The sequence below is a fragment of the Schistocerca nitens genome, unplaced genomic scaffold (genome assembly GCF_023898315.1).
Source record: "Schistocerca nitens isolate TAMUIC-IGC-003100 unplaced genomic scaffold, iqSchNite1.1 HiC_scaffold_333, whole genome shotgun sequence".
Classification (NCBI taxonomy): Eukaryota; Metazoa; Arthropoda; class Insecta; order Orthoptera; family Acrididae; genus Schistocerca; species Schistocerca nitens.
The window spans coordinates 53,084-69,030 of record NW_026045867.1 but is presented as its reverse complement, the minus strand read 5'-3'; the positions used below and the strand labels follow the sequence as shown (position 1 = coordinate 69,030).

Below are 15,947 nucleotides of genomic sequence, written 5' to 3'. Positions count from 1 at the left end.
ATATTCCATCGTGCTTACACGCCGTCCACTCGCTCTCCGTGTCGCACTTTCCCTGTTTGCGAGCATCTTTTCGCGCGACCATGCCGAGGCGCGCATGGCAACAGTCACAAACCATTGCTTTTGGTCTCGTTGTTACTGGGGTAGGAGGGAAACCAAACCTGTAAGTAGTAATATTTATTTACTTATTTTGCTACTAAAGACCTGCTGCCTGTCATTATATAGCAGGTCGTACATTGTGTGACTTTATATGTTACATCATACGAAATTCAGTTTTACTACTAGTACATTTTTCTAAAAAAATTAGAAAGGAACTGCAAGTAGTAATAACGGGAAGTGAACATTTTCACGCTGAGTCGTTGAAGCCTTGTGCATAACGAACTACAAAGTGTTTCGCTCCTTCGCAACCGCAGAGCCGTCAATTTAGCTGTGAACGAAAGTAAATTAAATGCCCCGGGTGAGGATCGAACTCACGACCTTAAGATTATGAGACTTACGCGCTGCCTACTGCGCTACCGAGGCAGGTGATCGCCGCACCCTCTGGAATCTCTGTAAGTACCGAATACCAGTGGAGGAGAGTCTATCTGCACTTCCTGGCTAACTTTTTTCCGTTGCTACACGTGCATTCCCGGCGCGACAGGCAACTTGCTATGCTAGGCCGACGCCAGTACGTACAATAGCACGCAAGCGCCCAAACGACAAGTCGTGCGCGCTGCATGTTTGGTTCTTTCCACACGGAATCCCGCGGTTCATTCTCATGGCTCACGCAGTTCGAGTGCGAAACACACGCGGCACCATTATCGGAGAAAAAAGAAAATGATGCATCGGCCGGGAATCGAACCCGGGCCGCCCGCGTGGCAGGCGAGCATTCTACCACTGAACCACCGATGCTCAGCTAGTTAACAGCTTCCTGGTGCTTTCCGCGGAGACGCCTGAAGGGAAAGTGGGACTACCGTCCAGCGCCGTCGCATCCTCTCGAGAGAATGCTACAGACGCTGAATCCTGCACTGCACTGCTTAAAAATGACGCCAGAATGCGATCGTCTAAGTACTCGTGCGGCGCACGCACGCGACGACTCTTGCCAAAGGACGCGAAATGTGCGTCGAGACGCTGTCTGGGTGCGCTCGCCCACCCCGTAATGCGCCTACAGCTACGACCACCTTGAGCCGCCGCCGACAGGCGGGAAGCAGACACAGCGCGGCGTGCGCGGAAGGAAACTGTGCGGTGGTGGTGTAATGGTCAGCATAGTTGCCTTCCAAGCAGTTGATCCGGGTTCGATTCCCGGCCACCGCAGCCGGCTTTTTACTTTTGCGTACGAGTACTTTTGCCACGCGTCCTTAAATTAATGTTTCTTTCCCCCTCTTAGTCGCTGCAGGCCACCCTATAGTGTGTGCGTCGATTCCCCTTGAGTCTCGACTTGTCTCGACTTTGCTCGGCTGACGCGAGAGCTGACGCTCTCCAATCGGCCTATATCAAAAGGACAAGCACGCGAAACGACTGAGAGAGGTATGGCGAGGCGGGCACAACATTACTTATGCCTCAGGTAAAGACCCGCTGCCTGTTATCATTGTGTGATTATACATGTTCTGTCATACAAATTCAGTTTTATTACTAGTACATTCATTCCTTCCTTCCTTCCTTCCATCCTTCCTTTCTTTCTTTGTTGCGTGTTTTACAACACGCTCCTTCATTACACTGTGGCCGCACGGCGCGACTTGGCATACCGAGAGGCAAAACGTGGCGCCAGTGCCCATGACCGAATAGCGCTGCAGCTCCGAAAGCGAAGAGGAAAGAGAAATACGAATTGAAACTGTCGACAGTGCCCTGCGTTCGCAGGCGGTCACCCGCCCAAGCACTGACAACGCCCAGCGTCGCGCAGTAGCGGTGATCGGACGAGAAACTGTGTGTTCAGCGTGCTGTGACCAGTGAAGTGTTTTAGCGCGTCCCGACACGTCGCGTTCGGGTCCCCTAGCAGCTCCCACAACAATGTGACGATTTCTTTGTGACCATGCTTCCCCGGGGAAATCGGCGTTGCCTTTTTGAAATAGTAAAATCGTAGTGGCCCGTGGGGGGATCGAACCCACGACCTTCGCGTTATTAGCACGACGCTCTAACCAACTGAGCTAACGGGCCTCGGTGCAAAGAGACTTCCATCGCTTTGCGGCAATTGCTGTGCGTATTGCCATGTAACATTTCTATGCAGCAGTCCAACAGTGGACCAGCGTCTCTCCTCCCTTTATTCCGCTGCTCTTAGTAATTTCATTGCGTGCCCGTTTCTCTCGACTGTTTTCGGCTGACGTTTGCGAACCAGTAGCTATAATGCGAGGAGGACGTGAAACAGCATTTCGCACGGTCAAAACTTGTCGTGATTTGTTCCGAAAAAATTCCGTTCCGGTACCGGGAATCGAACCCGGGCCTCCTGGGTGAAAGCCAGGTATCCTAGCCACTAGACCACACCGGACGCGCGCATATTCCATCGTGCTTACACGCCGTCCACTCGCTCTCCGTGTCGCACTTTCCCTGTTTGCGAGCATCTTTTCGCGCGACCATGCCGAGGCGCGCATGGCAACAGTCACAAACCATTGCTTTTGGTCTCGTTGTTACTGGGGTAGGAGGGAAACCAAACCTGTAAGTAGTAATATTTATTTACTTATTTTGCTACTAAAGACCTGCTGCCTGTCATTATATAGCAGGTCGTACATTGTGTGACTTTATATGTTACATCATACGAAATTCAGTTTTACTACTAGTACATTTTTCTAAAAAAATTAGAAAGGAACTGCAAGTAGTAATAACGGGAAGTGAACATTTTCACGCTGAGTCGTTGAAGCCTTGTGCATAACGAACTACAAAGTGTTTCGCTCCTTCGCAACCGCAGAGCCGTCAATTTAGCTGTGAACGAAAGTAAATTAAATGCCCCGGGTGAGGATCGAACTCACGACCTTAAGATTATGAGACTTACGCGCTGCCTACTGCGCTACCGAGGCAGGTGATCGCCGCACCCTCTGGAATCTCTGTAAGTACCGAATACCAGTGGAGGAGAGTCTATCTGCACTTCCTGGCTAACTTTTTTCCGTTGCTACACGTGCATTCCCGGCGCGACAGGCAACTTGCTATGCTAGGCCGACGCCAGTACGTACAATAGCACGCAAGCGCCCAAACGACAAGTCGTGCGCGCTGCATGTTTGGTTCTTTCCACACGGAATCCCGCGGTTCATTCTCATGGCTCACGCAGTTCGAGTGCGAAACACACGCGGCACCATTATCGGAGAAAAAAGAAAATGATGCATCGGCCGGGAATCGAACCCGGGCCGCCCGCGTGGCAGGCGAGCATTCTACCACTGAACCACCGATGCTCAGCTAGTTAACAGCTTCCTGGTGCTTTCCGCGGAGACGCCTGAAGGGAAAGTGGGACTACCGTCCAGCGCCGTCGCATCCTCTCGAGAGAATGCTACAGACGCTGAATCCTGCACTGCACTGCTTAAAAATGACGCCAGAATGCGATCGTCTAAGTACTCGTGCGGCGCACGCACGCGACGACTCTTGCCAAAGGACGCGAAATGTGCGTCGAGACGCTGTCTGGGTGCGCTCGCCCACCCCGTAATGCGCCTACAGCTACGACCACCTTGAGCCGCCGCCGACAGGCGGGAAGCAGACACAGCGCGGCGTGCGCGGAAGGAAACTGTGCGGTGGTGGTGTAATGGTCAGCATAGTTGCCTTCCAAGCAGTTGATCCGGGTTCGATTCCCGGCCACCGCAGCCGGCTTTTTACTTTTGCGTACGAGTACTTTTGCCACGCGTCCTTAAATTAATGTTTCTTTCCCCCTCTTAGTCGCTGCAGGCCACCCTATAGTGTGTGTGTCGATTCCCCTTGAGTCTCGACTTGTCTCGACTTTGCTCGGCTGACGCGAGAGCTGACGCTCTCCAATCGGCCTATATCAAAAGGACAAGCACGCGAAACGACTGAGAGAGGTATGGCGAGGCGGGCACAACATTACTTATGCCTCAGGTAAAGACCCGCTGCCTGTTATCATTGTGTGATTATACATGTTCTGTCATACAAATTCAGTTTTATTACTAGTACATTCATTCCTTCCTTCCTTCCTTCCATCCTTCCTTTCTTTCTTTGTTGCGTGTTTTACAACACGCTCCTTCATTACACTGTGGCCGCACGGCGCGACTTGGCATACCGAGAGGCAAAACGTGGCGCCAGTGCCCATGACCGAATAGCGCTGCAGCTCCGAAAGCGAAGAGGAAAGAGAAATACGAATTGAAACTGTCGACAGTGCCCTGCGTTCGCAGGCGGTCACCCGCCCAAGCACTGACAACGCCCAGCGTCGCGCAGTAGCGGTGATCGGACGAGAAACTGTGTGTTCAGCGTGCTGTGACCAGTGAAGTGTTTTAGCGCGTCCCGACACGTCGCGTTCGGGTCCCCTAGCAGCTCCCACAACAATGTGACGATTTCTTTGTCACCATGCTTCCCCGGGGAAATCGGCGTTGCCTTTTTGAAATAGTAAAATCGTAGTGGCCCGTGGGGGGATCGAACCCACGACCTTCGCGTTATTAGCACGACGCTCTAACCAACTGAGCTAACGGGCCTCGGTGCAAAGAGACTTCCATCGCTTTGCGGCAATTGCTGTGCGTATTGCCATGTAACATTTCTATGCAGCAGTCCAACAGTGGACCAGCGTCTCTCCTCCCTTTATTCCGCTGCTCTTAGTAATTTCATTGCGTGCCCGTTTCTCTCGACTGTTTTCGGCTGACGTTTGCGAACCAGTAGCTATAATGCGAGGAGGACGTGAAACAGCATTTCGCACGGTCAAAACTTGTCGTGATTTGTTCCGAAAAAATTCCGTTCCGGTACCGGGAATCGAACCCGGGCCTCCTGGGTGAAAGCCAGGTATCCTAGCCACTTTTTTTTTTTTTTTTTTTTTTTTTCTTTTTTTCTTTTTTTTATTTTTTTTTTTTTTATTTTTTTTTGTTTTTTTATTTTTTTTTTTTAGGGCCTCCCATCTCCCCATACAGCCCATCCATTCGCTCACCTTTTTTGCCTTCTTCGGCTAGCTTCAATGCTATACTCTTGTTATGCTATTTCACTGTTGATATTTTGAAATGTATAGTTGATTGGATTCCTTTGTGTGTGAAGTGACATTGATAAAAAAGAAACTTTTTTTGTTTTTTTTTTGATGTTTTTGTTGTTTTTTAATGTTTTTTCCTTTGAATATTGTTGATTGATTTAACTGCATGCGGTTTCGCTGGGTGCCGACGTCATGCAAAGCTCGTCTTCTCGAAAGTTTGTATGCCTTTGGCTTCCCCAAGCGATGGCTTGGACTAGTCTGATAAATTCCAGTGTTGCTGTGTGGTTTCCCAAGTCTCCTTCTCGTAGCTCTGAACGACTCAGCCGCCAAAAACTGCGCACTGCATACTAATGTGGAAAAGAAAAATTTGAAATCCATGTTGCCTGCGGAAAGATGTGAGGAAACAGGGAAGGAAAAAATAGAAGAAATAAATCCTGTTTCGGCTTCCCTCGTCGACGTCAAATAAATAAAGAAGCAAGTAATGTTCGCATTGGAGTGAAACATATACATCTTCTATGTAAGTTTCCAAACATAAAACATTAAACTAAAAAAAAACCCAGTGGGCACCACGTCCAAAAACGAATGGTCAGCTTCACCATTCCTGTTGGGAGAATGTAAATCAAATTCCTGCTGAATTAACGGAGACGAAGGGCTAGGTTAAACAAGACAGTTAAAACACCAAGCATGAACATTCCCATTCAGTGACAACTTCAGACACCATGAAAATCGACTTTGTTCCGTTTCTTCTCTTTCGATGTTTCATTGTTTTCGCTGGACATATTTGTTTTTGTTTATCGTTAATATATTTATTTAGTTTTTATTGATATTGATATGGTGTAATGGATACGTGGCCGTGGAAGAAATTCTTACTGAATTCATTTACAGTGTCGTGATTCGGAGCGCTAAGATATAATTGGCAAACTTTTGCCTATGTTTGACATCCTGCAGTAGCAGGTGTGCCTGTGTGGCGAGGTATAATCTGTAGTCCCGGTATGAACGCCTCTCCTGGGCGCCAAGTAAGTAACATAGTGTGTGTCCAGCCAACCACGTCCAGGTGTTTGCCTTGGTTGTGGGGTAGTACGCGCCGTCGGGTTGGAGCACGGACGTAAGAGAGATGTGCCGTCGTGCCGTGCGGCAGATCAAAGCCATGGTCATTCGACACCATTCCCAAATAAGACTGTTCGCACCACAAACAAATCTGTGTTGCAAAGTGTCGACAAGGCCGCACTCCCTACATTTGTCAGTAGCTGACAAATGTATTTTATGAAGTTTTTCGGCTGTAGGTAGAGTTTCATTAACAACTTTATACCACAGTGATCGAATACCGGTATCTAGCACTTTGTTATGTATAGTCTTCCAGACGAGAGCCCAGTCTTTAGAGGGATACTTCAGTTCCATGCGGTTGACCCTGCCCGTGTCGTTCAGTAGCCGGTAGAGGTGGGCAGTGGTAAGTTCACGTAGCGGGACACTCGATTTCGTTTGGAGATAACTGCTTTCTAAAAGAAACATCCTAATGTGGTTTGCTTTGAAATGTGTTTCCCGTAGGTTGATGGGGATGTGCATAGTCGGAGGCTGAAATGTCCGTATGGCCATACTCAGCGCGCTGTCGGGATAGTCGTGGCAGAGCTGCAGTGTACGGCGGATCAAGAGTGCCTTACATTTCGTTTGAACATCCGTCAGGCCGAGGCCGCCTTTGTCAGGTGGGAGAGTGATGACATTGATGCCCACCTTGAAGATGTCACCCCTCCAGATGTACCAACCTACTGCCGACATAATTTTCCTCGCAACACTGTCGACCACAGGAAGTATTTGTCCGACATACCAAATCTTCGAGAGAATTGTGGTATTAACAAAATGAACTCTCTGCAATAAGTCCTGTTCTCTGCCTTTATGATGCTGTAAGCAGCCCCGAGACATCGCCAAAAGATGTTTCCAATTGTCTACCGTTGTCCGTAGGGGGCAACTGCTCATCTTGATACCAAGAAGTTTGAGAGTCGCACATCCTCTGTACGGCAAAGGGGCGTCTGTTCGAAATCCACTGCCTATAGGCAGGAGGCAAGTCTTTCCATAATTTAGCTGAGAACCGGATGCTCGCTCGTAGTCGGTGATACTATTCCTAACGGCCGTGAGGTCTTGTTCCGAACGCACAATGACACCCACATCGTCGGCGTACGCAATGCATTTGAGGGTGCGGGAATACAGGTGTAAACCTGGAAGGTTACAATTCAGCATCCTTACCAGTGGCTCAATTGCGATCACGAAGAGACACATGGACATGGGACAGCCCTGTCTGATTGACCGCTGAATCGGAATCCGTCGGGTGAATTGACCATTGACGATGATCTGAGAAGTGGCCGAGGTGTACATGTTGCTGACCATGGCAGTAAAGCCGTCACCAAATCCTAAGTGGTTCATGGTGTGGAAGAGGTAGCGATGCAGGATCCGATCAAAGGCCTGACATTGGTCTAAAGCCAAGATTGCTGCTTCCGGGCGTGTGATTGCAGTAAACGAAATAAGCTCCCTGTAATCTGCAAGACTTTTAAAGATCGTGCGGCCCGGGACCGCTGCTGCCTGGCTGTGATGTATAATTTTTGCAAGGACAGTTTTAAGTCTACCTGCTATGACGCGGGCCACAATCTTGTAGTCAGAGTTCAACAGGGAGATGGGGCGGAATTTGGCAATATCTTGATGGGGGTATTCTTTTGGGACCAGAACGATCAGGCTGTCATTGAAACCATCTGGTAACTGTTGGCCGGCGCGCAGTTCATTGCAGATGCAAACAAAACAATGTTCGAGGAGGTCCCAGAACTGCTTATAAAACTCAATCGGCAGACCATCAACGCCAGGTGATTTGTTGGCCTGAGCCCTGCTCAGTGCCTCCCGAATCTCCACCGCGGTGACATCACTGATCAAGAATTGCCTGTCGTCCTCATCGAGCGTTGTCGGAAGATATGCATGCATCGCCGCGATTGCCGCATCATCGGCTGGTTGTGCCCTGTATAGTCGCCCGTAGTAGTCCGTTATAGACTCCTTAATTTCAGCCTGGGTCGTCACAAAGGTACCGTCTTCGGTTCGTAAGCGGGTAATCAATTTTTGTCGTGCGCGGCGTTTCTCTTTCCCTAGGTGGAAGGCGGATGGTTGTTCGTCAGAAGTGCCTGCGCTATCTCGCGAACGGATTTTAACGCCTTCCATTTGCCTGCGTTTGAGGAGCGTCAACTTGGATTTGATCCGTTGAATCTGAAGAAATTTTTCCTGCGTGACATGTGCTTCAGAATACAAGTCACGGAGACAGCGAAAATAAAATTCAAACGTCTCTTTCTGCATCCGGCTCCTGTCAGAACTATACGCCTTCAAACAACGAATAATCCGAGGTTTTGCACAACGGCACCACCACTGCGTTATCGATGGGAATGTTGGTCGTCGATGTAAACAAATTTCCCAGGCTTCTAGTAGACGGTCTCGTAACGCCTGTTCCCTGAGAATACTGACGTTAAGTTTCCAACCTGTCCGACCACGGAAAGTTTGCTGGCGCGCCATACGAATGACACAATGGTAAGCTAAATGGTCGGAAAAATACAGGGGCCACGTTTCCGAGGAAGATACCCGCTCACGCAGGTTTTTCCCCACGTAGATCCTGTCGAGGCGGCTGGCCATTACTGCAGTATGGTATGTGAAGCACCGTTGTTCCCCGTGTGTTATTTCCCACGTATCCTCCAGCTCTAATTGACGTACTGTTTCGCCGAGAGCGGCGCATCCATTAAAGTTCGGCCATTGGTCCTTTGGCTTCAAAACACAATTAAAATCGCCTCCGACAACAACTTCCTCCCGGCTGCGGCGTAAAAGATATAATAAGTCATTGGCAAAGAACTGAGCCCGTCTCTTTCTATTCTGATTCCCGGAAGGGGCATATACATTAACAAATCTAATGCCGTTGATAAGGCACGCTATACCTCTGCCATTTTCAAGTCGTTCAACGTCGGAGACGGCCACGCCCACTTTGGTTAATAGAGCGGTACCTGAAGAACTGTCTTGGGTGGTGTTTTTGAGTAATTGGTAGCCAGGAATGTCAGGCTGAAATTGATCATCGACCTCTTGCAACATCACAATATCAGCATCGCAGCTGTATAAATAATCACGAAAGCTAGAGAGCTTCTGTACAGAAGTTATTCTATTGATGTTAAGTGTGGCTAACTTATAATCCTGGTAGGACTGCATGAACCGCTAAATGTTGGCAGAAAGAGAAAAAAAGCCAAAGTAGATACGCAGAAGCACAGAAAATGAAAACCATTAGTAGGTATCAGATATGTAATCATCGTCCCCCGTCGGGTGGTTGGAGACAGGTCGTGTCCTACTTAAGTCGCCGGCCGGTAATGCGGGTAAAATTTCTGTAGATGGCCCTACCACAGACAGGCTCTGGTCCATTTGTACATCGTCAGTGTCATCGGCCCAATTGACCACATGAACAGCGGCCACCTCGCCAATTGAGCCCTGAACATTGTGAGACTGATGTTCGGGGGTATCTCGGAGGTCCTCACGAGGGTTCTGTTCCTCGTTCACAGCGACATGGCCGTCACCATCGGGGTGGGGCACGGAGACGTCCGAGACCTGTCGGGTCTCATGCTGCGGTTGCTCAGTGGGGCGATCAAGAGAGACGTCAGGCAAGGAACGGGCAATTTGCGCCCCTTTTTCGCGCAAAGGTGGTGCGGCGTTGGCGGCATCCTTGTGGGCGATCCTCCGTTTCTTGTGTTTCTTGGGAGAGGTTGCGACTCTTTGAAGATCTGCAGCCGACGAGGAAGAAGAGGAGTCCTGTGCAGGTGGAAGTGCATTTTGAACGGAAATGGGATCCATATGGCTGCTAACGTGGCGACCAGTGTGGTCGGCCTGGGAGTTAGCAACCTCTTGGTGGCTGTCTAAAGACGGAACCGCCGGGATGCTACCGGCCACCGGTACTTCTGTAGTAGTAACAGCGATGCCTTCCGGACTGGAAGTGTCCATGGGCGTATCTAGGACAGTGTCCGAAGCCCTGGGATCTGTGGCCACGGCAGGTTGCACCTCCGCGGCCGTGGTCGAGCGGACTGCCGCCACATAAGTGAGAGGCAGTGTCGACATCCTGTTAGTTACCGTCCTTTCGCCAGGTGGTAATTGCGTCACTCGTCGCTGCATACACTGAGCGCGAACGTGATCAGTGGCACCACAACCTGCGCAAGTTCTAGGTTGACCGTCGTACATAACGATCGCCCGGTATCCACAAATAGTGATATATGACGGGATGTGTCTCTTCAACTCAATCTTGACCTGACGAACACCGTTCAAAACAGGGACTTTGAATGACAACCACTTTTCCGCAACATTGCTGATGACCGAACCATAACTGGCCAAAGCAGCGTTGATGTGTTCCGCGGGTACTTCAAACGGTAGTTCGAATATTCGAACGGTGCGGACACCAAACCCTGCATGAGACACGTGAACCTCTCCAACATTCCCATCACAATGCTTAAACTTCAAACGACCACTACAAGATTCAATTATGTGGTCACAGATTTCGGCAGATTTAAACTTAATATAGGCAGTGCTGCTGACTATCGATAAATGGACTCCAAGAATATCATCAAAGGATCGTTGCAAAGCTTCCTCAATCCACGATTCTAATTCAAACGATTTTGGTCTGGCATAGTTGGAATCAAACACAAACTTCAAAGTATCCCGTCGTGTTAATTGACTCATGTTGGAATCCTACACATACTCCACACAATAACACGTTACTGTGTACAGCAAGGGCGGCACTCACCACAACAGCCACAAGCAGCGGCGACGTAAGCACCACACGACCGCTCACCACGGCCGCCGAGGGCCGACTGAGCCACTAGACCACACCGGACGCGCGCATATTCCATCGTGCTTACACGCCGTCCACTCGCTCTCCGTGTCGCACTTTCCCTGTTTGCGAGCATCTTTTCGCGCGACCATGCCGAGGCGCGCATGGCAACAGTCACAAACCATTGCTTTTGGTCTCGTTGTTACTGGGGTAGGAGGGAAACCAAACCTGTAAGTAGTAATATTTATTTACTTATTTTGCTACTAAAGACCTGCTGCCTGTCATTATATAGCAGGTCGTACATTGTGTGACTTTATATGTTACATCATACGAAATTCAGTTTTACTACTAGTACATTTTTCTAAAAAAATTAGAAAGGAACTGCAAGTAGTAATAACGGGAAGTGAACATTTTCACGCTGAGTCGTTGAAGCCTTGTGCATAACGAACTACAAAGTGTTTCGCTCCTTCGCAACCGCAGAGCCGTCAATTTAGCTGTGAACGAAAGTAAATTAAATGCCCCGGGTGAGGATCGAACTCACGACCTTAAGATTATGAGACTTACGCGCTGCCTACTGCGCTACCGAGGCAGGTGATCGCCGCACCCTCTGGAATCTCTGTAAGTACCGAATACCAGTGGAGGAGAGTCTATCTGCACTTCCTGGCTAACTTTTTTCCGTTGCTACACGTGCATTCCCGGCGCGACAGGCAACTTGCTATGCTAGGCCGACGCCAGTACGTACAATAGCACGCAAGCGCCCAAACGACAAGTCGTGCGCGCTGCATGTTTGGTTCTTTCCACACGGAATCCCGCGGTTCATTCTCATGGCTCACGCAGTTCGAGTGCGAAACACACGCGGCACCATTATCGGAGAAAAAAGAAAATGATGCATCGGCCGGGAATCGAACCCGGGCCGCCCGCGTGGCAGGCGAGCATTCTACCACTGAACCACCGATGCTCAGCTAGTTAACAGCTTCCTGGTGCTTTCCGCGGAGACGCCTGAAGGGAAAGTGGGACTACCGTCCAGCGCCGTCGCATCCTCTCGAGAGAATGCTACAGACGCTGAATCCTGCACTGCACTGCTTAAAAATGACGCCAGAATGCGATCGTCTAAGTACTCGTGCGGCGCACGCACGCGACGACTCTTGCCAAAGGACGCGAAATGTGCGTCGAGACGCTGTCTGGGTGCGCTCGCCCACCCCGTAATGCGCCTACAGCTACGACCACCTTGAGCCGCCGCCGACAGGCGGGAAGCAGACACAGCGCGGCGTGCGCGGAAGGAAACTGTGCGGTGGTGGTGTAATGGTCAGCATAGTTGCCTTCCAAGCAGTTGATCCGGGTTCGATTCCCGGCCACCGCAGCCGGCTTTTTACTTTTGCGTACGAGTACTTTTGCCACGCGTCCTTAAATTAATGTTTCTTTCCCCCTCTTAGTCGCTGCAGGCCACCCTATAGTGTGTGCGTCGATTCCCCTTGAGTCTCGACTTGTCTCGACTTTGCTCGGCTGACGCGAGAGCTGACGCTCTCCAATCGGCCTATATCAAAAGGACAAGCACGCGAAACGACTGAGAGAGGTATGGCGAGGCGGGCACAACATTACTTATGCCTCAGGTAAAGACCCGCTGCCTGTTATCATTGTGTGATTATACATGTTCTGTCATACAAATTCAGTTTTATTACTAGTACATTCATTCCTTCCTTCCTTCCTTCCATCCTTCCTTTCTTTCTTTGTTGCGTGTTTTACAACACGCTCCTTCATTACACTGTGGCCGCACGGCGCGACTTGGCATACCGAGAGGCAAAACGTGGCGCCAGTGCCCATGACCGAATAGCGCTGCAGCTCCGAAAGCGAAGAGGAAAGAGAAATACGAATTGAAACTGTCGACAGTGCCCTGCGTTCGCAGGCGGTCACCCGCCCAAGCACTGACAACGCCCAGCGTCGCGCAGTAGCGGTGATCGGACGAGAAACTGTGTGTTCAGCGTGCTGTGACCAGTGAAGTGTTTTAGCGCGTCCCGACACGTCGCGTTCGGGTCCCCTAGCAGCTCCCACAACAATGTGACGATTTCTTTGTGACCATGCTTCCCCGGGGAAATCGGCGTTGCCTTTTTGAAATAGTAAAATCGTAGTGGCCCGTGGGGGGATCGAACCCACGACCTTCGCGTTATTAGCACGACGCTCTAACCAACTGAGCTAACGGGCCTCGGTGCAAAGAGACTTCCATCGCTTTGCGGCAATTGCTGTGCGTATTGCCATGTAACATTTCTATGCAGCAGTCCAACAGTGGACCAGCGTCTCTCCTCCCTTTATTCCGCTGCTCTTAGTAATTTCATTGCGTGCCCGTTTCTCTCGACTGTTTTCGGCTGACGTTTGCGAACCAGTAGCTATAATGCGAGGAGGACGTGAAACAGCATTTCGCACGGTCAAAACTTGTCGTGATTTGTTCCGAAAAAATTCCGTTCCGGTACCGGGAATCGAACCCGGGCCTCCTGGGTGAAAGCCAGGTATCCTAGCCACTAGACCACACCGGACGCGCGCATATTCCATCGTGCTTACACGCCGTCCACTCGCTCTCCGTGTCGCACTTTCCCTGTTTGCGAGCATCTTTTCGCGCGACCATGCCGAGGCGCGCATGGCAACAGTCACAAACCATTGCTTTTGGTCTCGTTGTTACTGGGGTAGGAGGGAAACCAAACCTGTAAGTAGTAATATTTATTTACTTATTTTGCTACTAAAGACCTGCTGCCTGTCATTATATAGCAGGTCGTACATTGTGTGACTTTATATGTTACATCATACGAAATTCAGTTTTACTACTAGTACATTTTTCTAAAAAAATTAGAAAGGAACTGCAAGTAGTAATAACGGGAAGTGAACATTTTCACGCTGAGTCGTTGAAGCCTTGTGCATAACGAACTACAAAGTGTTTCGCTCCTTCGCAACCGCAGAGCCGTCAATTTAGCTGTGAACGAAAGTAAATTAAATGCCCCGGGTGAGGATCGAACTCACGACCTTAAGATTATGAGACTTACGCGCTGCCTACTGCGCTACCGAGGCAGGTGATCGCCGCACCCTCTGGAATCTCTGTAAGTACCGAATACCAGTGGAGGAGAGTCTATCTGCACTTCCTGGCTAACTTTTTTCCGTTGCTACACGTGCATTCCCGGCGCGACAGGCAACTTGCTATGCTAGGCCGACGCCAGTACGTACAATAGCACGCAAGCGCCCAAACGACAAGTCGTGCGCGCTGCATGTTTGGTTCTTTCCACACGGAATCCCGCGGTTCATTCTCATGGCTCACGCAGTTCGAGTGCGAAACACACGCGGCACCATTATCGGAGAAAAAAGAAAATGATGCATCGGCCGGGAATCGAACCCGGGCCGCCCGCGTGGCAGGCGAGCATTCTACCACTGAACCACCGATGCTCAGCTAGTTAACAGCTTCCTGGTGCTTTCCGCGGAGACGCCTGAAGGGAAAGTGGGACTACCGTCCAGCGCCGTCGCATCCTCTCGAGAGAATGCTACAGACGCTGAATCCTGCACTGCACTGCTTAAAAATGACGCCAGAATGCGATCGTCTAAGTACTCGTGCGGCGCACGCACGCGACGACTCTTGCCAAAGGACGCGAAATGTGCGTCGAGACGCTGTCTGGGTGCGCTCGCCCACCCCGTAATGCGCCTACAGCTACGACCACCTTGAGCCGCCGCCGACAGGCGGGAAGCAGACACAGCGCGGCGTGCGCGGAAGGAAACTGTGCGGTGGTGGTGTAATGGTCAGCATAGTTGCCTTCCAAGCAGTTGATCCGGGTTCGATTCCCGGCCACCGCAGCCGGCTTTTTACTTTTGCGTACGAGTACTTTTGCCACGCGTCCTTAAATTAATGTTTCTTTCCCCCTCTTAGTCGCTGCAGGCCACCCTATAGTGTGTGCGTCGATTCCCCTTGAGTCTCGACTTGTCTCGACTTTGCTCGGCTGACGCGAGAGCTGACGCTCTCCAATCGGCCTATATCAAAAGGACAAGCACGCGAAACGACTGAGAGAGGTATGGCGAGGCGGGCACAACATTACTTATGCCTCAGGTAAAGACCCGCTGCCTGTTATCATTGTGTGATTATACATGTTCTGTCATACAAATTCAGTTTTATTACTAGTACATTCATTCCTTCCTTCCTTCCTTCCATCCTTCCTTTCTTTCTTTGTTGCGTGTTTTACAACACGCTCCTTCATTACACTGTGGCCGCACGGCGCGACTTGGCATACCGAGAGGCAAAACGTGGCGCCAGTGCCCATGACCGAATAGCGCTGCAGCTCCGAAAGCGAAGAGGAAAGAGAAATACGAATTGAAACTGTCGACAGTGCCCTGCGTTCGCAGGCGGTCACCCGCCCAAGCACTGACAACGCCCAGCGTCGCGCAGTAGCGGTGATCGGACGAGAAACTGTGTGTTCAGCGTGCTGTGACCAGTGAAGTGTTTTAGCGCGTCCCGACACGTCGCGTTCGGGTCCCCTAGCAGCTCCCACAACAATGTGACGATTTCTTTGTCACCATGCTTCCCCGGGGAAATCGGCGTTGCCTTTTTGAAATAGTAAAATCGTAGTGGCCCGTGGGGGGATCGAACCCACGACCTTCGCGTTATTAGCACGACGCTCTAACCAACTGAGCTAACGGGCCTCGGTGCAAAGAGACTTCCATCGCTTTGCGGCAATTGCTGTGCGTATTGCCATGTAACATTTCTATGCAGCAGTCCAACAGTGGACCAGCGTCTCTCCTCCCTTTATTCCGCTGCTCTTAGTAATTTCATTGCGTGCCCGTTTCTCTCGACTGTTTTCGGCTGACGTTTGCGAACCAGTAGCTATAATGCGAGGAGGACGTGAAACAGCATTTCGCACGGTCAAAACTTGTCGTGATTTGTTCCGAAAAAATTCCGTTCCGGTACCGGGAATCGAACCCGGGCCTCCTGGGTGAAAGCCAGGTATCCTAGCCACTAGACCACACCGGACGCGCGCATATTCCATCGTGCTTACACGCCGTCCACTCGCTCTCCGTGTCGCACTTTCCCTGTTT

At 50.5% G+C, this 15,947-nt stretch overlaps 19 non-coding genes across 19 annotated transcripts; 4 read left to right on the top strand and 15 right to left on the bottom strand.

Moving 5' to 3' along the window:
* Positions 1–446: 446 nt before the first annotated feature.
* Positions 447–519, bottom strand: Trnam-cau (transfer RNA methionine (anticodon CAU)). The gene has a single exon. It is a non-coding gene; the product is annotated as a tRNA-Met (tRNA).
* A 298-nt stretch (positions 520–817) lies between these two features.
* On the bottom strand, positions 818–888 carry Trnag-gcc (transfer RNA glycine (anticodon GCC)). The gene has a single exon. It is a non-coding gene; the product is annotated as a tRNA-Gly (tRNA).
* A 330-nt stretch (positions 889–1,218) lies between these two features.
* Trnag-ucc (transfer RNA glycine (anticodon UCC)) lies at positions 1,219–1,290 on the top strand. The gene has a single exon. It is a non-coding gene; the product is annotated as a tRNA-Gly (tRNA).
* Positions 1,291–2,056: 766 nt separating this feature from the next.
* On the bottom strand, positions 2,057–2,130 carry Trnai-aau (transfer RNA isoleucine (anticodon AAU)). The gene has a single exon. It is a non-coding gene; the product is annotated as a tRNA-Ile (tRNA).
* Positions 2,131–2,386: 256 nt separating this feature from the next.
* On the bottom strand, positions 2,387–2,458 carry Trnae-uuc (transfer RNA glutamic acid (anticodon UUC)). The gene has a single exon. It is a non-coding gene; the product is annotated as a tRNA-Glu (tRNA).
* A 453-nt stretch (positions 2,459–2,911) lies between these two features.
* On the bottom strand, positions 2,912–2,984 carry Trnam-cau (transfer RNA methionine (anticodon CAU)). The gene has a single exon. It is a non-coding gene; the product is annotated as a tRNA-Met (tRNA).
* A 298-nt stretch (positions 2,985–3,282) lies between these two features.
* Trnag-gcc (transfer RNA glycine (anticodon GCC)) lies at positions 3,283–3,353 on the bottom strand. Its single transcript has one exon. It is a non-coding gene; the product is annotated as a tRNA-Gly (tRNA).
* A 330-nt stretch (positions 3,354–3,683) lies between these two features.
* Trnag-ucc (transfer RNA glycine (anticodon UCC)) lies at positions 3,684–3,755 on the top strand. Its single transcript has one exon. It is a non-coding gene; the product is annotated as a tRNA-Gly (tRNA).
* A 766-nt stretch (positions 3,756–4,521) lies between these two features.
* Trnai-aau (transfer RNA isoleucine (anticodon AAU)) lies at positions 4,522–4,595 on the bottom strand. The gene has a single exon. It is a non-coding gene; the product is annotated as a tRNA-Ile (tRNA).
* A 6,810-nt stretch (positions 4,596–11,405) lies between these two features.
* Trnam-cau (transfer RNA methionine (anticodon CAU)) lies at positions 11,406–11,478 on the bottom strand. The gene has a single exon. It is a non-coding gene; the product is annotated as a tRNA-Met (tRNA).
* A 298-nt stretch (positions 11,479–11,776) lies between these two features.
* On the bottom strand, positions 11,777–11,847 carry Trnag-gcc (transfer RNA glycine (anticodon GCC)). Its single transcript has one exon. It is a non-coding gene; the product is annotated as a tRNA-Gly (tRNA).
* Positions 11,848–12,177: 330 nt separating this feature from the next.
* On the top strand, positions 12,178–12,249 carry Trnag-ucc (transfer RNA glycine (anticodon UCC)). The gene has a single exon. It is a non-coding gene; the product is annotated as a tRNA-Gly (tRNA).
* A 766-nt stretch (positions 12,250–13,015) lies between these two features.
* Positions 13,016–13,089, bottom strand: Trnai-aau (transfer RNA isoleucine (anticodon AAU)). Its single transcript has one exon. It is a non-coding gene; the product is annotated as a tRNA-Ile (tRNA).
* Positions 13,090–13,345: 256 nt separating this feature from the next.
* On the bottom strand, positions 13,346–13,417 carry Trnae-uuc (transfer RNA glutamic acid (anticodon UUC)). Its single transcript has one exon. It is a non-coding gene; the product is annotated as a tRNA-Glu (tRNA).
* A 453-nt stretch (positions 13,418–13,870) lies between these two features.
* Trnam-cau (transfer RNA methionine (anticodon CAU)) lies at positions 13,871–13,943 on the bottom strand. Its single transcript has one exon. It is a non-coding gene; the product is annotated as a tRNA-Met (tRNA).
* Positions 13,944–14,241: 298 nt separating this feature from the next.
* Trnag-gcc (transfer RNA glycine (anticodon GCC)) lies at positions 14,242–14,312 on the bottom strand. The gene has a single exon. It is a non-coding gene; the product is annotated as a tRNA-Gly (tRNA).
* Positions 14,313–14,642: 330 nt separating this feature from the next.
* Positions 14,643–14,714, top strand: Trnag-ucc (transfer RNA glycine (anticodon UCC)). The gene has a single exon. It is a non-coding gene; the product is annotated as a tRNA-Gly (tRNA).
* Positions 14,715–15,480: 766 nt separating this feature from the next.
* Positions 15,481–15,554, bottom strand: Trnai-aau (transfer RNA isoleucine (anticodon AAU)). Its single transcript has one exon. It is a non-coding gene; the product is annotated as a tRNA-Ile (tRNA).
* A 256-nt stretch (positions 15,555–15,810) lies between these two features.
* On the bottom strand, positions 15,811–15,882 carry Trnae-uuc (transfer RNA glutamic acid (anticodon UUC)). The gene has a single exon. It is a non-coding gene; the product is annotated as a tRNA-Glu (tRNA).
* Between the last annotated feature and the right edge of the window lie 65 nt (positions 15,883–15,947).